The sequence below is a fragment of the Salvia miltiorrhiza genome, chromosome 6, assembly GCF_028751815.1.
Source record: "Salvia miltiorrhiza cultivar Shanhuang (shh) chromosome 6, IMPLAD_Smil_shh, whole genome shotgun sequence".
Taxonomy (NCBI): domain Eukaryota; kingdom Viridiplantae; phylum Streptophyta; class Magnoliopsida; order Lamiales; family Lamiaceae; genus Salvia; species Salvia miltiorrhiza.
In genome coordinates, this window is record NC_080392.1 from 33,794,479 (window position 1) to 33,810,984 (window position 16,506).

The following is a 16,506-nucleotide window of genomic DNA, read 5'->3' on the forward strand; positions in this document are numbered from 1 at the left end:
CCAACTGAAGCGCCAACAACGTCAGTCAGACGATCAACAAAGCGCAAGAGATCAGCCAGACCAATTCTGAAGTAGATATGGGTTCCAAAGGGAACTCGAGCTAACATCGAAGGACCCAAATCTTGATTGGGTGCCTGAAGCAACTCTTCCTTGCAGGTCAATGTCAGGAAACACAAAAGGAAGGAAGAGGATAAAGCTTCAATCAGAACATGGTATCTGGATAGTGGCTGCTCGAAGCACATGACAGGCTACAAAGAATATCTATCTCAGTATGTTGAGAAAGCTGGATCCAAAGTTGCATTCGGAGACAACTCAATCGGAGAAACAAAAGGCTACGGTGTGCTCAACATGGGTAACGCCAGTATCAGTAATGTTAGCTTTGTTTCTGGTCTTAAACATAATCTGTTGTCTGTGAGTCAATTTTGTGACAGCGGTTTCACAGTGAAGATCAAGAAGGATGAATTCACTGTTAGAAACAATCAGAAAAAGGTGGTTCTGAAAGGATTCAGAAAAAGGAGTCTCTACGTCGTTTCATGGGAAGACAGCCCACCAGAAACATGCCTCATCAGCAAAAGCAGCTCGCAGCTCAACTGGCTGTGGCACAAGAGACTCAACCATCTCAACTTCAAGACGATCAACAAGCTTGCTAAACATCAACTGGTAGAAGGTCTGCCTTCTATTGTGTTCCAGAAGAAGCAAGAATGTGAAGCATGCCAAAGAGGAAAGCAGACGCGAATGTCATTCAAGTCAAAGTCAGGACACTCCTCTAAAAGAATTCTGCATCTACTTCACATGGATCTGTTTGGCCCTATCACTCCAAGAAGCTACAACGGTAGGAAGTACACCTTAGTAGTTGTGGATGACTATTCACGATATACTTGGGTCATCTTTCTCTTCAAGAAGAAAGAGACGCTGGAGGAACTGCCAAAGCTGCTGAGAAGACTGAGCGTTGAAAAGGAAGTCAACATCATCAGCATCAGATCAGATCATGGGACTGAGTTCCTCAATACTGTCATTCGTGAGTATTGTGATGAACAAGGAATCAGTCATCAAACTTCTGCAGCAAGAACTCCACAGCATAATGGAGTTGCAGAAAGAAGAAACCAGTCTTTGAAGGAAGCAGCAAGGACGATGCTAGCCGAATCAAAACTCCCCTTGAAGTTTTGGACCGAAGCAGTCAACAACGCATGCTACACGCAGAATCGCTCCTTCCTCACTCAGAGACATGGAAAAACTCCATACGAGCTATGGAAGAACAGAAAGCCTTCGATTGCCTACTTTCATGCTTTCGGTTCTAAGTGTTTCATCCACAACAATGAAAAGAAGAGGTTAAGCACTTTCGATAGCAAGGCTGATCCAGGTGTCTTCCTTGGATACTCTGGAACAGAACGTTCAAGCAAAGCCTATCGAGTGTTTAATTCTCAAACTCTTTGTGTTGAAGAAACACCTCATGTGATCTTTGATGAGTCTACAGATGATTTCAGGAAACAAGAAGCTGAAAAGTGTGACCAGAACACTGAAGGTTCCAAAGCTGAAATCCACAACACCGAGCCCTCTACTGTCTTGGTGTGGGGACCAGGCAAAGATGAAAATACTGAGATGCTTCAGTATCAAAAGATCAGTCAAAGGTCTGAAGTTCAGACTGAAGCCAATGCAGATGGCATCAGTCAAGGGGGAACTCCAGTTACTGAAGATCGAGTTGAACGTGCAGAAGCAGCTCCAGCTCAACTCTCCCCTGCTCCAGAAAGTGCTCAACACTTCAGAACCATTCTAACCGAAGAAGCCCCACCATCTCCAGAAGAGATCAAGAAGTATCGAAGATGGTTTGAACTCCACTCAAAGAAGAACATCATCGGAGAACCATCAGATGATGTCAAGACTCAGAGATCAATGTGCAACCTCGCCTTCGACATCAATCAGAACTGCATCAATGAAGATAAGATTTTCAGTTGTTTCTTATCATCTACAGAGCCCAAGGACGTTGAAGAAGCTCTGAAGTCTACTCATTGGGTCATCGCAATGCTAGAAGAACTCAATGAATTCAACCGGAATTCAGTTTGGGAGCTTGTGGATTGACCAGACGATGCAAAAGTGATTGGCTTGAAATGGATTTTCAAGAACAAGAAAGACGAAGAAGGAAACGTTGTGAGAAACAAAGCAAGGCTTGTAGCAAAAGGATACAGTCAAGAAGAAGGAATCGACTACGACGAGACGTTCGCTCCAGTTGCCAGATTGGAAGCAGTCAGACTCTTCTTAGCCTTCGCAACTCACAAAGGTTTCAAGGTACACCAAATGGTTGTCAAGTGTGCATTTCTTAATGGAGTGCTCACAGATGAAGTCTATGTGGAACAACCTCAGGTTGCTGGACCAAAAAAAGTTGTACAAGCTGAAGAAAGCGCTCTATGGATTGAAGCAAGCACCAAGAGCGTGGTATGATACTCTCTCGGAGTATCTTGTTGAACAAGGTTTCAAGAAAGGATCTGTGGACAGAACTCTGTTCACTCTCAAAGAAGGAGAAGATCTCTTGCTTGTTCAGATTTATGTCGATGACATAATTTTCAGATCCAAATCCGAACGCATGTGCAAGAAGTTTGCTGACATCATGACCAACAAGTTCCAAATGTCCATGATGGGAGAAATGAATTTCTTTCTCGGATTGCAAGTCAAGCAGACTGACGAAGGAATACTGATCAGTCAGTCCAAGTATGCCAAGGAACTAATAGCCAAGTTCGGTATTCCGCACATGAAATCAGTCAAGATCCCAATGAACACAAACTGGAAAGTTGATCCAGGTTCAGAAGGAAAATCTGTTTCTTCGACGAAGTACAGAGAAATCATTGGATCCTTGCTGTATTTGACTGCGAGCAGACCAGACATCGCATTCGCAGTCGGGGTATGTGCAAGATATCAATCAGATCCAAAGGAAGCTCATTTGGATGCAGCAAAGCGTATTCTAAGATATCTCAAAGGCACTCCCAATTTAGGATTGTGGTATCCAGCAGACGACGATATCAAGCTCACCGGATATTCAGACTCAGACTTCGGTGGATGCAAGTTTGATCGCAAATCAACCTCCGGAACATGTCAATTCCTAGGCAACAAGCTCATCTCATGGTTTTCAAAGAAGCAGACTTCAGTCGCCACCTCCACAACTGAAGCTGAATATGTTGCTGCCGGAAGCTGCTGCTCACAAATCCTGTGGTTAGTCCATAGTTGAAGGACTATGGGATCGACGAAAAGAAAGTCCCAATCTATTGCGACAGCTCCAATGCTATTGCAATCTCCCATAATCCAGTTCATCACACCAGAGTTAAGCATATTGCTATTCGACATCACTTCATCCGTGATCATGTCGAAAAGAAGAATATCTATGTGGAATGGATTCCCACTGCTGTTCAGAGAGCGGATCTGCTGACCAAAGCTCTTCCAGAAGAGAGGTTCAACGATCTGTGTGGAAAGATCGGTCTCATCAATCCTGAAGAGTGATGCTGTGTTTGAAGACTTTCTCAAACAGTCATGCTGACTGGTGGTCAACCAACTGCTGATTCTACGATCGCCGATAAAGAAAGCAATGAAGTCAGAACGCTCATCTGAAGAAGAAGCTATCCTGATGATTCAACCAGGATCAAGTGGTATCGACTGACTACAATGTTCAGTCAATCAGTAAGTATTTAAAAAGCTTACTTTTAAAATCAGTTATTTCAGTTCAGAGTTTTGAGTTTCAGTTCAAAATCTTTCTCTAACTGATCAGTTTCTTTCAAAAACTTTAACTCATTGTTGGAAAATGGAATATCCGAGAAGGACAAGAATTTTAAAAGGGAAAATCTGTTTTGATTGAACTTGTCCTGATCTTTTGCCAAAAATCTTTCCAACCCTTTGCCTCTGTGATAAAATTTCTTGAGAAGCTCATTGACATGACAGAATGCAATGATAACTCTCAACTTTTTGAAGTCTCAATCCCCTGCAGTGACGTCGGACCTGAATTTTTTCTTCAAATACATTTTAGGCACAGTTTTCGGAAAACTTTTCATTTTCTTACGTGGTACACATCTTGTCTATTTATACCATGTTGTCTTCACTATTTTTTCTGCATCAACTAACAACTCTCCACAGCCTTCACTGTGAGAAAAACTTTCAATCTTTCCAAAAGTTGCAGAGAAAAATTGTTCCGACTAAAGGAGAAATCTATGACTGCAAAGTCATGGAGTGGAAGAATGACGCTCACATACCTGGTCTTCACCGGACCCTTCCACTGGATCTCAACGTCTCTCCGACGTCAAAGTTTGCTCTACCCTCACTTGTATCCAGCGAAGCGAGTGTCTTCCATCCTCATGCCCGGCACATCGGCTTGAAGTACCTGTCTGAAGAAGACAGACTTCACCTGGTTCTCAGGAAAGCCTCTCGTCTTTTGGTGAAGCTTCGATGTGGTGCAACAACAATGAGCAGAAGCTCACTGCCATCCGGTGCAATATCGACAGTGCTAGTCCTCACGACTACCACTGATTCGATTTTTCATCCTCACATTCTCTTTTCTCCATGTATGACGAGGCGCGTTTTGATATACTTCTTTCATCAAAGCCTCGCCATGCATTTTCTTCACTTCTTCTCCCCACTTCTCGCACTCCTCTAATTCTTCTCTTCCCGTCTGTCTATTCGCCCTCCGGATTGTATGCATAGCTGCATCTCATGTTTATCTCTAACATGCTATGCATACTTTCCTTTCCTTCACCCTGCTCTTCTCCATCTCTCTGCCTCCATCACTTCTCCGTCTCTCTTCTCATCTCTCCACCTCTCCACTGGCGTCCTCTTCCTTCTGCATCTCGGGATCACTTCTCCATTTTCAAGCTCTCCCACGAATGCTTGAGAATCGGAGTTGAAGTCCCATCCGATCATAGCTTCCATCATCAGCTCTCTTTTTGATGTTGCCAAAAAGGGTGAAGGTCAGAAGTCAGAGAGAAACCTTTCTTAAGGTTGCTCCTGTCCTCTAACTCTTGACTGTAGATGGGACAGCAAAGGATCACCAGAAGTTGTAAGGATGACGTTCCAGTAAAGACCTCAAATCAACGGAAAACAAGTGAGAGTGGAACAAGCTTAGGAACATGAAGACACGAAGACAGAAGATGAAGATCAAGAAGTTCAAGGCGCAGCCAAGCAGACTACTGGAGTCCATGGGTTTCCCATGTTGTTTTTGTTTTTTTTACTCCAATGTAAGTCTTGCTCTGTACCTCGACTAATGGCTTATCAGTCTTTTATTAATGAAAATAACTTCTTTTTTATCTCAACCTGAAGACAATGACTCTTTGTCCAGGCTCTGATTTTTTTTATGTCTTCTCCTTGTTCTGTTTTTAGAACTGTTTCGTTCTTAACTCTAAGTACAAGTTTTTAGGTTCTATTGTTAAGGGGGAACTGTTTAGAACTGTTTCGTTCTTAACTCTAAGTACAAGTTTTTAGGTTCTTAACTGTGAGTTCAGTCTTTTTGTTGTCTAGAACTGCTGTGTGGTTTTGGCATCATCAAAAAGGGGAAAATTGTTGGGAACCTTGTGGAATATCCTAACCCTTGTTTTGATGATACCAAAATTCATATGACTTAATTGTAATAGACTAGAATTGCTTTGAACTCAAGTGTTAGAGTTCGGTTCTAGTTTAGCTTGCGGTGTCGAAGACTGAAGACTGAAGACTGAAGAACGAAGGACTGAAGACTGAAGACTGCAGATACCAACTGAAGTATTAGTTGAAGAATCAGTTGAAGACTGATTACTTAATGCGCGCAATGGACTGATACTAAAGTCAAGTATCAGTTGAACATTCCTCCTAGGACTGATCTTCCAACGTTCAGAGGAAGCCATGTACTCACAAAGTACAGCCGCATTAAATGCAGAGATCTCAGGATATCCTTATCTCTGCAGAGGTCATTCCTATCTGGTGGTTACTTTTCAGAGACGTCACATCTCTTGTCCATCAAGAGAGCCGTTTCCACCCAGACAAGGAACCTCGAAGATTGAAGCCTCAGCCCAAATTCGAATTGCTCTCCAACGGAAGAAATCTTGATGACGTTCTACGCCAACGAATCTATTCAAGAGTTCTCCTACAAATAGCGTTCGAGGATCACTTCAACCTTCACCGATTCAACGACATAAGCTGAAGCCTGCCGAAATTGCTACTCAGCCTAAAGCTTAATCTCCCCAAAGCTTGAATCGAAGAAGAGAATTCCAATGCCAAAATCAGTCACTGCTGATTACACATATTCTCTTAGACCTTAGGCAAATCTCTGTTTACCCAGAAGCCAAAGGTCAAACTTGCTTCAAAGAACTTGTTCTTTGAAGTGAAGTTGGCACTCGTTCAAACATCTCCCCCAAAAGAGTGTTTGAGTGATTCGGAGTTCAGGAAAGTACTCTGACTCTGAGTGAGAAGTCTTAGCACGGGTTGTGCTGAGCAGAGAAATCTGACGCGAGTGAAGCGTGGGTCCTGAAGAAGGGTTTTCTTCAGTAGTACGGTTGTGTGCACCCGGCAAGCAAACGGTTTGGTTTGCAGTGCACCTGTTAAGCACTTGCGGAGTGGATTGTTGGTCTGATCAACCAATCGTGGATGTAGGAAAGGGTTTTTTCAAACCACGTAAAAGTCTTTGTGTTGTTTACAGCTTTCAGTTTTACATTCTTACTTGTGTTATTTCAATTGATAAACTGAACACTGATTTACTGCAAAGAGTAACCTAACAACCAACAACGTGCTCCACCAAGGCTATTGCGAAACTAAGTTTAATTTCCGCTGCGTAAGATATCAGTCTGACTGATCTATCTTTTGATAGTCAGGAAGAGTGTTATCATCTCTGTCTTAGCAAACCCGACTGAAGCCCTTACGTGCATCAGTTAAGTTCCAACAACTTAACTGATAACTCTTTACTGAAGAGCTTTCAGTATCAGTCGTCAATCCTGTTTGGTCAAAGCTGTTTTCAGTAAAACAAGAGTCTGCGTTTGCATGCAAAGTTTCGTTTTGATCTCTAACTGAGATCCCTCTGATTGAGGATTTGAAAAATAGCCCATAGGTGTATTCCCCCCCTCCCCATACACCTATTCGAGACCCTCTGGACCTAACAACCTCGAATTGAGTTGGTAAAGGAAAAGCTAGCCTCAGCTTATTCAACATGGAAGCAACCGCAGGCTTTTGTTATAGATTATGATGATCGACCAAGCATGAGAACCATGTTGAATATTACAAAGAGGAGATGGGCAGATGAAATAGACGAGGAAGCCACCACCTCGTCGGACGCTGACAATGCACCCGTCGTGTGGTGAGCGCAAAATACTTGTGTATGTCCCAGACGGACAGTATATGCTCCTATGCCCACAACTGGAGTGGTTAGTCTTAGCGGTAAGCTAGGGTCGATCCCACGGAGAGTGAGGAACTACTTTATGCTTCTGGTGCACAAATTGAGTTGTCATAGTCTCAACCTATTCATCTGCACAAGTAAAGTTAAACGGTGATCAAATATAAAGGGGGGGGGTAAGATTTGAGTTAGGTTATGATCATTGTTGATATTTGTATTCGGTCATGGGCATATTAAAGATCCGTCCATGCTTCATATAAACTCAAGGCGTGGCCCAAAGACAATGGGGCATTTCAAGAGTTCATATTCCACACTTGGGATGATTGAATCCCTTGTAGTCACTTGGTCTGAAGGTCACGAGTTACCCCAGTCACAAGGCCGTGCTTAACTCCTCCTTAGATGGTAGACATACTCGATCTCTTCAAGTATGCCCCTCACCAATATTCTCTCCCAAGGTCCCCAACTCCGCATCTAGTCAACAAACATACCTCCCGGGCTATTCATTTCGGGTGCAACAACCAACCGGTCATTGATATGTCTACGATACATGAGGCACTTCCTTGTTTAATAACAATAACTTTATGCATCGTCACAGTTGATGGGCAGTTGCTAGAGAAGCCCAAGACTGAAGAGGGACGTTGTATCCCAAAGCCCTTTCCTTGGCTTTCGGATCTACAACACCATTTTGTTGATGCTGCTTAGCTAATCGGTCATAGGTATACTGGACTTTACTGCCCTGGTATGCCTTGACCTTTGCTTGACGTGGACAACCTTTTACCGAGCGGAGATCACCCGCTTGGCCCCTACTACTCACGATATCGGCTTAAATCCTTTCGAAACCACTGGACTCAACCGAATGCATAATAGCCTCTCGAATGTCTTACATATCAACAATTAATCATTTATCCCCCTCAAATCTCACCAAGGGGATTACTCACACATAATGGAAAACATAATTGTGAAATATAATGAACACATGAATGAAACGAAATATGAAATACTTAATATAAAAATACCTAAGACAACCTCATTGGCTTTGTTCGTTACAACGGAATTGAAATACGAAAAGCAAGCAAATTGCTTGGTGCGAAAAATGTAAAAGAATTGAAAGTAAATTATTTTCCTGATGGAACCAGCAAAAGTCTAAGTCTAGAAGAGCACTAAAAACTGATGTGTAAGTGTAAAAACTGTGTAGGTCCTCTCTTTTGGCAGCCACACATGCTGGACTTTAAATAGCAGTTCGGTAGCAGTCAAACCCTAGCAGGCAGACCAAATATGACATATGATTTCTTTCTATATTTAACTTGATCTTTTATTGATCTGATTGATAATGGATCTCCATCTGATTTTGGGTTGATTCTACCTTCTTCCAGATCATTCCCTTACTATAATTTGTCAGAATCTTCTAGATAATCTTCTCCACGCGTCTTTCCATATATAGCCCATTTGTTCTGACCGCGACTAGCTATCATGGGCTTACTAGCTACTTCCTTCGATAAGCCTCACACTAGGTGGTACACTTCGGGGATCATTGCTGCTCAGAGGTGTTCTAAGTGGTACATCGCCGAACTCTCTTCCTGGTGAATTTGTTATTACGCAGCCGGGCTGATTTGTCTTCGGTAATGCCCATTCTGATCATCTTTCGTGCATATGCCCTTTTCCGAGCTTCCTCCTTCTGAATACCTGTTTTCTCCCCTAGACGACTCATAGAAAACAAAAAGAAGAGAAAAATAGAGTCAAATGGCCCAAAAGTCGAAGACGCATCAGATGCCTCACACCTTCAATGAGGTGAGTGTTCTGCTGCTCTAATGCTGTCAAATAAATTGAGCCAGCACTGAAAAAACAACTTATAATCTCTACAGTGTTGATGACTTTTGGAGTAGCCTTGGTTAGCTGGATTCGTTTATTGCAATTAACCTCTTCAAGTTGTACTTTGGTGATTACTAGGAAGGCCTATTTGAGGCTATAACTGGTTATGGATTTGGTGGTTCTTCAATGGCTGGTGGAATTTACACCAAAGCTGTTGATGCTCATCTTTTCGGATTAACCATGAGTTTACTGCCATGCTATGTTATGTTTGGGTTAGCTTGGTTCTTGTGCTGACCGTGTGGGAGTATGATTGGCTAGAGCAATGTGTAGTAAGGTGGTTCGTTTTTTGGCACTTTGCTTTAATTGCTTGCTTTGATGGGTTCCGAATGATTGTTGCAGGTTGATATTTTTTTTTAATATTGGCGGATTTTGTAATAGCGAAAATAGCATTGATATAGATGAAAATAGTAAGGTTAATCCGTTATTTACTTAGATGAATTGAAACTTATATCCCAAAGTCCTTGATTATTCTCTCATTTAAGCTATAATTTAGTTTGATTCATATTTCATTAAAAGGGTAAGCTTGAGGATAAAAATACTCGATAATATATCTTATGAATGATGCAAAATAAACGCTCTCTAAAATGAAAAAAAAAAATAATAAAACATATATAAGAATATATTATCACATCAATTTCAATGAGAGTATTAATTACCATGAATCCGAGTGGAAAAAAATGAATTGTTCCAAAAAAATTATCCATTTTATAGAATATATGAAAAGAATGAAACTAAAAGAGACGAAAATATAAATTTTCATAATCTCGAAATATTGACAGGCATGCATGCAGTATTAATGATATGTGTTTTTGTGGGGGTCAATATGTCCTAAAATCGTGTTGCAGTTAAACACGGACTAATCGCCACTATATTTAGACTATGCATGCACGCATATTCAACGACAAAAGGAAGGGCCCTCCCACTCAGATCACCCGGAAAGAACAAATTAAAGAGGGCGAGACACACACAGAGACTTTTTTCATGGCTTCCATAAATTTCATCCCAGAAAATTAAAAAGAAAAAAGACAAACACTCTTGGGTCGTTTTCGCCTTCGATCATCGATCGTTTTTTCCTCGTCGATATATATATCCCTATCGAACATGACAGATAAAGACAAGAAGGCATTGCCTAAATTCGGATCGTGGGATGTGAATAATCCGGCGGCCGCAGGGCAGTACTCGATGATCTTCGATCGGGCCCGGAATGAGAAACGGGCCGGGCAGGAGCGGCGCGACATCTCGCCCCGCCTCAGCACCGATAAGGCGTCCTTCTCTAGCAAGGATGGGGCTTTGGCGAAGCCTTCATCTGGCAAGAGGTGGCTCTGCTGCTCCAGCCTCAGTCATGCCGATTCATGATTTATATATAAATATATATATCCGATCCAAACATGCATATTATATAATGAATGAATTAATTCACAGGGATCTCGATCTCTCTCTTTCTCTTGGTTTCTTTTTCTCTTTTTTTGATATGTTTTCAAATGTTTCAAAGGTGAATATTTACTTCAATAAATAATTATCACATTTTGATGTTTATTCTTTATATGTTCTTGTTGTTTGCTCTTTGATATATCGACATGTTTCGGTGTTGCGTTCTTTTTTTCTATAGGAGGCGTCTACTATTCGTAATTGATAATAGAGTTAATTGTGTCCAAATATATACGAACTTTCATTTAAGTAATGATCAATTCTAGTTTTATATATAAGCTAAAAATTATGTTTTCAAAATACAGAACTTTCAATTTTTCTTTATTTTTAATTTACACCATTATCAATATTCCATGAATTAATTAATGTTATCGTTATAACCTTATTGTGATTAATTGAAATGGCAAATTAAAGTCATCGTGATTAATAGAAATTGACATAGACATCCAACTACATCATTTAGTAATTCAACTATTTATGCCATGTAGATATTCAAACGTCAATCTCAACATTAATTTATGTGCAATTGGTAATCATGTAAAAAACAAGAACTTTGAAGGCGTCTGTTGGCCTAGCAGTAGGTGGTTAATTGATAAAGACTACTTTCATCAACACTAAAATCACAATGATAAAATGAGAAGAAAGTGGACCTGAAGTGTGAATTACGCGGATTACTAAATTTCTTGGAGCACAATCCTTCTTTAGGTGATAAGAGAAAAATGTATTATTTATAAAAGAAAGAGAGAGTCCTCGTTACAATAACAGACGATATATTTATAGGTAATACAAAGAAAGGGCAAAATAGTCTTTTTATTCCTTCACACGCACTCTTCATGCACGGAGCACTCTCCGATGTCATTGTCTCTATTGATTGTCCTTTTCTAACGTCGTTGCAGCTTTTCGTCTTTATCAGAAGGTGGTTAAATAGACTGCGCAGGTACTTTGGTGATGAACATCACAGGTACTTTCGTGATAGACGCCTGGTCAAGGTATGCTTCCCTTCGTAATCTTGCATGGTTGTAGTTTAACATAGCTGCTCTGATAGGACTCCATGAGTTGCGCTGTTATGGCTTTGCAAAGTAGAATTCCATGGATCTGCGCAGGATTCCCATGCTTTCTTGTCTGCCCGGGTTCTTCGAATTCATTTCATTATCTCAAGTCTTCAGTTACACCTGCGCTGGTTAGTTTCTTTCTGCATATAAAATAATAAATATTTTGTATAAATAATTGTTGGCGATGAAGTGCTGCGCTGATGAGGATCTTACTCCTCATCATTAATGCTCAAGGCTTGGGACCCGGGTTTGAGTCCAACGTCGTGCGGTCTTAAATTTTTAATTTTTTTGTGTAATTAAAAAAAATGAGAACTTTTAATTCATGTACAAAACAATACATCTTCCATCCCTGAAATATTTTTCTAAGGTCCCTGAGACTAGGGCTGGGAATCGGGTCGGGTTCGGGTACCCGAACCCGAAAATCCCCTAAACCCTATACCCGACCCCGACCCCCCGAAAACGAAATCGGGTACCCTAATACCCGATAGTTTTTACGCCATTTCCTTAAACCGAGCCAATTCAAAGCAGCAGCAGGGCACCTTCGGCGAAGATGATGACCAAATTCATACAGATCAAGAAAATCATACAAATCAATTCCAATTCAATGAGACAATGACCAAATTCAAAGCAGTAAATTCAACATTAACATAGAAAATCTGTATTTAAAAAAAGAAAGAAAAAAAAAGAAGAAGAAGAAGAAGAAAAGGCGGAACAAGCGGCTGGGGGGGCTGGGCGAGGTCGCGGCTGGCGGGGGCAGCAAGCTGTTGCGTGCTGCTGCGGGGCTCCACTGGCGGCACGGCGGCGCGACTGTGCGAGGGTCGCGGTGGGACTGGCGGTCTGTGAACGACGGCGACGGCCGAGGAGAACGGCGACTGCGGGCGGGCGAGGGGCGCCGCTGGGTCACCGGAAACGGAAACGATTCTGGAGTGGGGGCGGCCGGGCGAGCTGGGATTGGGAATTTGGGATTTGGGATTTGCGAAATTGGAAGGGCCGAAGGGATTCAAGGGAAATAGCTGGGATTGGATTACAGCTGTGCCAATATATTAAATAATTTAAAATAATTCAAAATATATTAAATTAATTAATTCGGGTATTTCGGGTATACCCGATACCCGATCGGGTATACCCGATACCCGATTTTCTAACACCCTAAATACCCGATCCCGAACCCGAACCTGATTTTTTCGGGTATTGGGTACCCGATACCCGATTTTTTCAGGTCGGGTAATCGGGTACCCGATACCCGATCCCGAAATTCCCAGCCCTACCTGAGACATCTTCCTAAGGAGAGTCGGCACAAGTTTTAATAAAAACTTGGTGTGTATTTGATGAGTGAAATAGAGTCTCAAAAAGTAATAATAGAAAGTGTGATGATAGAAAAAGTAATGATAGTGGCTAATTGATCAATTAAAATAAAAAGATATAAATGGATCAATTAGTGATAATGTGTATAAATATGTGAAAATTAAAAGGGTAATACACAGTGAAATTATTTCCAAAAATAAAATTTTAAAATATTTTAAGGACAGACAAAAAAAATAAAGGGAAATATTTTAGAAAGAGAGAGTCCATAACAATAGGTTATTCTTCGATAATAAGTTTAATAACAATTAAACGACCTTTCAACATTTTTGATTTTTTTTTTTTTTTTTTTGAAACCAGCATTTTTGAATTATTAATGATGAATGAATGTCTTTCATCGTCGGCAACTAAAACGACCGTATCATTTTCTAGTTTTTCCCCTTTATACGAATGCAACATTATGTTGTTTCACAAAGTATTACATCTCATACTCCCTCCGTCCATGAAATAAATTATCAGTTGGGGTTCGGCACGGAGACTAATAAAACTGAAAAAGGTGGTGTAAAAGATTAAAATGGTAGTGTTTATGTATTGTGATTACTTTTACTAATCTTTCACTAGCTATTTGATAATAATAATAACAATAATAATAATAATAATAATAATAATAATAATAATAATAATAATAACAACAACAACAACAACAACAACAACAACAACAACAACAACAACAACAACAATAATAATAATAATAATAATAATAATAATAATAATAATAATACTAATAGTAACAACAACAACAACAACAACAATAATAATAATAATAATAATAATAATAATAATAATAATAATAATAATAATAATAATAATAATAATAATAATAATAATAATAATAATAATAATAATAATAAGGGTTAATAGCCAGAAAATACACGAACTTTCATCGGAATTGCATATTGCACACGACCTTCAAAAATAGCCAGAAAATACACCACCTTTTATTTTAGTCGCAAATTGCACCTTTGAAGTACCCAATCGTGATGCAATTTGCGACTAAAATAAAAGGTGGTGTATTTTCTGGCTATTTTCGAAGGTCGTGTGCAATATGCAATTCCGATGAAAGTTCGTGTATTTTCTGGCTATTAACCCTAATAATAATAACAATACCAACAATAAGGATAATAATATGAGTGGATTTTGAAAATGGCCTATTTGTTTTAGTAAAATTAAAAATTGTCTACTAAGATAAAAAAAAAACTTTAAAAATGGCCACTGTTACCATTTTACCCTTTAAACATCACCCATTTAAAAATTCGCGCATTTCACAACCAGTCAAATTCACAACCAGAATTTTTTGGTTGTGAATTCACAACCAAAATTTAATTCACAAGCAGAATTATTTGATTGTGAATTCACAACCAGTCGAATTCACAACCTGAATTTAATTCACAACCAGAATTGATTTTAATTGTGAATTCAAGTAGTTGCGAATTTGAAATTTTAAAGTTTGAATTCACAATTAAAGCTAGAATTTATTTTGGTTGTGAATTCATATATCAGGTCGTGAATTCAAGAACATTAAGTTGTGAATTCATAGATCTGGTTGTGATTCAAGAATATTAAGTTGTGAATTCATAGATCTGGATGGGAATTTAAGAACATTAAGTTGTGAATTCATAAATCTAGTTGTGAATTTAAAAATATTAACTTGTGAATTCACAGATCTAAATTCAAATAAAAAGAATAAACAATTTATTTTATAAAAAGTGTAAAATTTTGAAGTAGCCAAAATGAAGCATAAAACACAATTTATGACCACACATTGAAAAAACACAAATTTTGGCCATTTTTATTGATTTTGATGTTTTTACTCTTAATGAGGCGGACCGGGTAGGATCAGGCACGCGGGTCGCGTGCCGGGTCGGATTAGACACTTATGGCACTATTAGTGTCATAAGTGCCAAGATTTTACTTTGGTTTTATTTTGGATTTCCGATGGCACTAATAGTGCCAAAAGTGCCAACGGAAATCCAAAATAAAACCAAGTAAAATAGTCATTTTGGCACTTATGACACTAATAGTGCCATAAGTGCCAACGAAAATTCAAAATAAAACTAAGTAAAATGGTCATTTGGGCACTTATGGCACTAATAGTGTTATAAGTGCCATACGTGCAGCACAAATACAGAAACAACAACATCATTTAAACCTTAAATGGATAATCTAAACCCTAAATGGAATATCTAAACCCTAGGGGGAAGTGTGCACGTATGGCACTTATGGCACTATAAGTGCCATAAGTGCCATACGTGCAGCACAGATCAGATCAGATCAGATCATGATCTGTCGATGGTTGAAATCAAAGGAGGCGGAGATCAGATCTGCCGATGGAGGAGGCGGCGCAACGATCAGATCAGATCCACCGCCGCCGCCTCATGAGATCAGATCCATCGCCGCCTCATCAGATCAGATCTGCCGCCGCCGCTGCCTCATCCTCCGCCTCATCCTCATCAGATCAGATCTCCTCCACCGCCGCCGCTTCATCCTCTACTCCGACGAAGTCTGCCCAAGCCGCGAGAGCTCCGACGAATTCTCCAAGCTCGGCGCCGCTGGAGAGAGAGAGGGAGATGAGAAAGAGAGAGGAGAGATAGAGAAGGGTAGAATAGTCATGACATATAAAAATTAGCCAAAATTTATGTCTTTTTAAATGGTGGACAAAATTTGATATTGTATGTTGAATAGGGCCATTTGGCCCTATTGTTTCTTATAAAAAACCAAAACAGAAAGAGATTATTTACCTCTCTAATTTCATACAATCAGATCAATCGTACGCATATAATCAAATCACACAAAGTTTCTTCACCGATTCAAAGAAATTCAATTAATTGTTCGAAATCGAAGAATGTTCTATTAGAGAATCGGCGCTAGCTCGTTCCTCTTGTTGACAAAACTTGGCAATCCTTTTAGATGCCTCACTGACGTTGTAATTGTAGTCTTTTATCCATTAATTGCTTCAACTAAGTGGATCTTCAAGTGGTATAGCAAGTTGAGTGCTCATGTAATCTAGCAGCGATAGTTTCACAGCCATTACCATGGTGCATCGTCACTTCTATGTTGAAACTGAGCGTGGAGGACGAAAAAGAAAGAGTGGAGACCGGCCATTTTTTTTAAAATTTTAAAGTAAGGGGCAATTTTGTACTTTTACATAAAAACTGGCCAGCTTTTTAAGTTTTTATTTCATAGGCCAAATTTTAATTTTACTATATGAAAGTGGTCATATCTATATATTTACTCTAATAATAATAATAATAATAATAATAATAATAATAATAATAATAATAATAATAATAATAATAATAATAATAATAATAATAATAATAAATAATAAGGATAATAATAAGGATAATAATAATAATAATAATAATAATAATAATAATAATAATAATAATAATAATAATAACAATAACAAGGATAATAATAATAATAAGGATAATAATAATAACCAAAACAATAATAAATAACAACAACAAC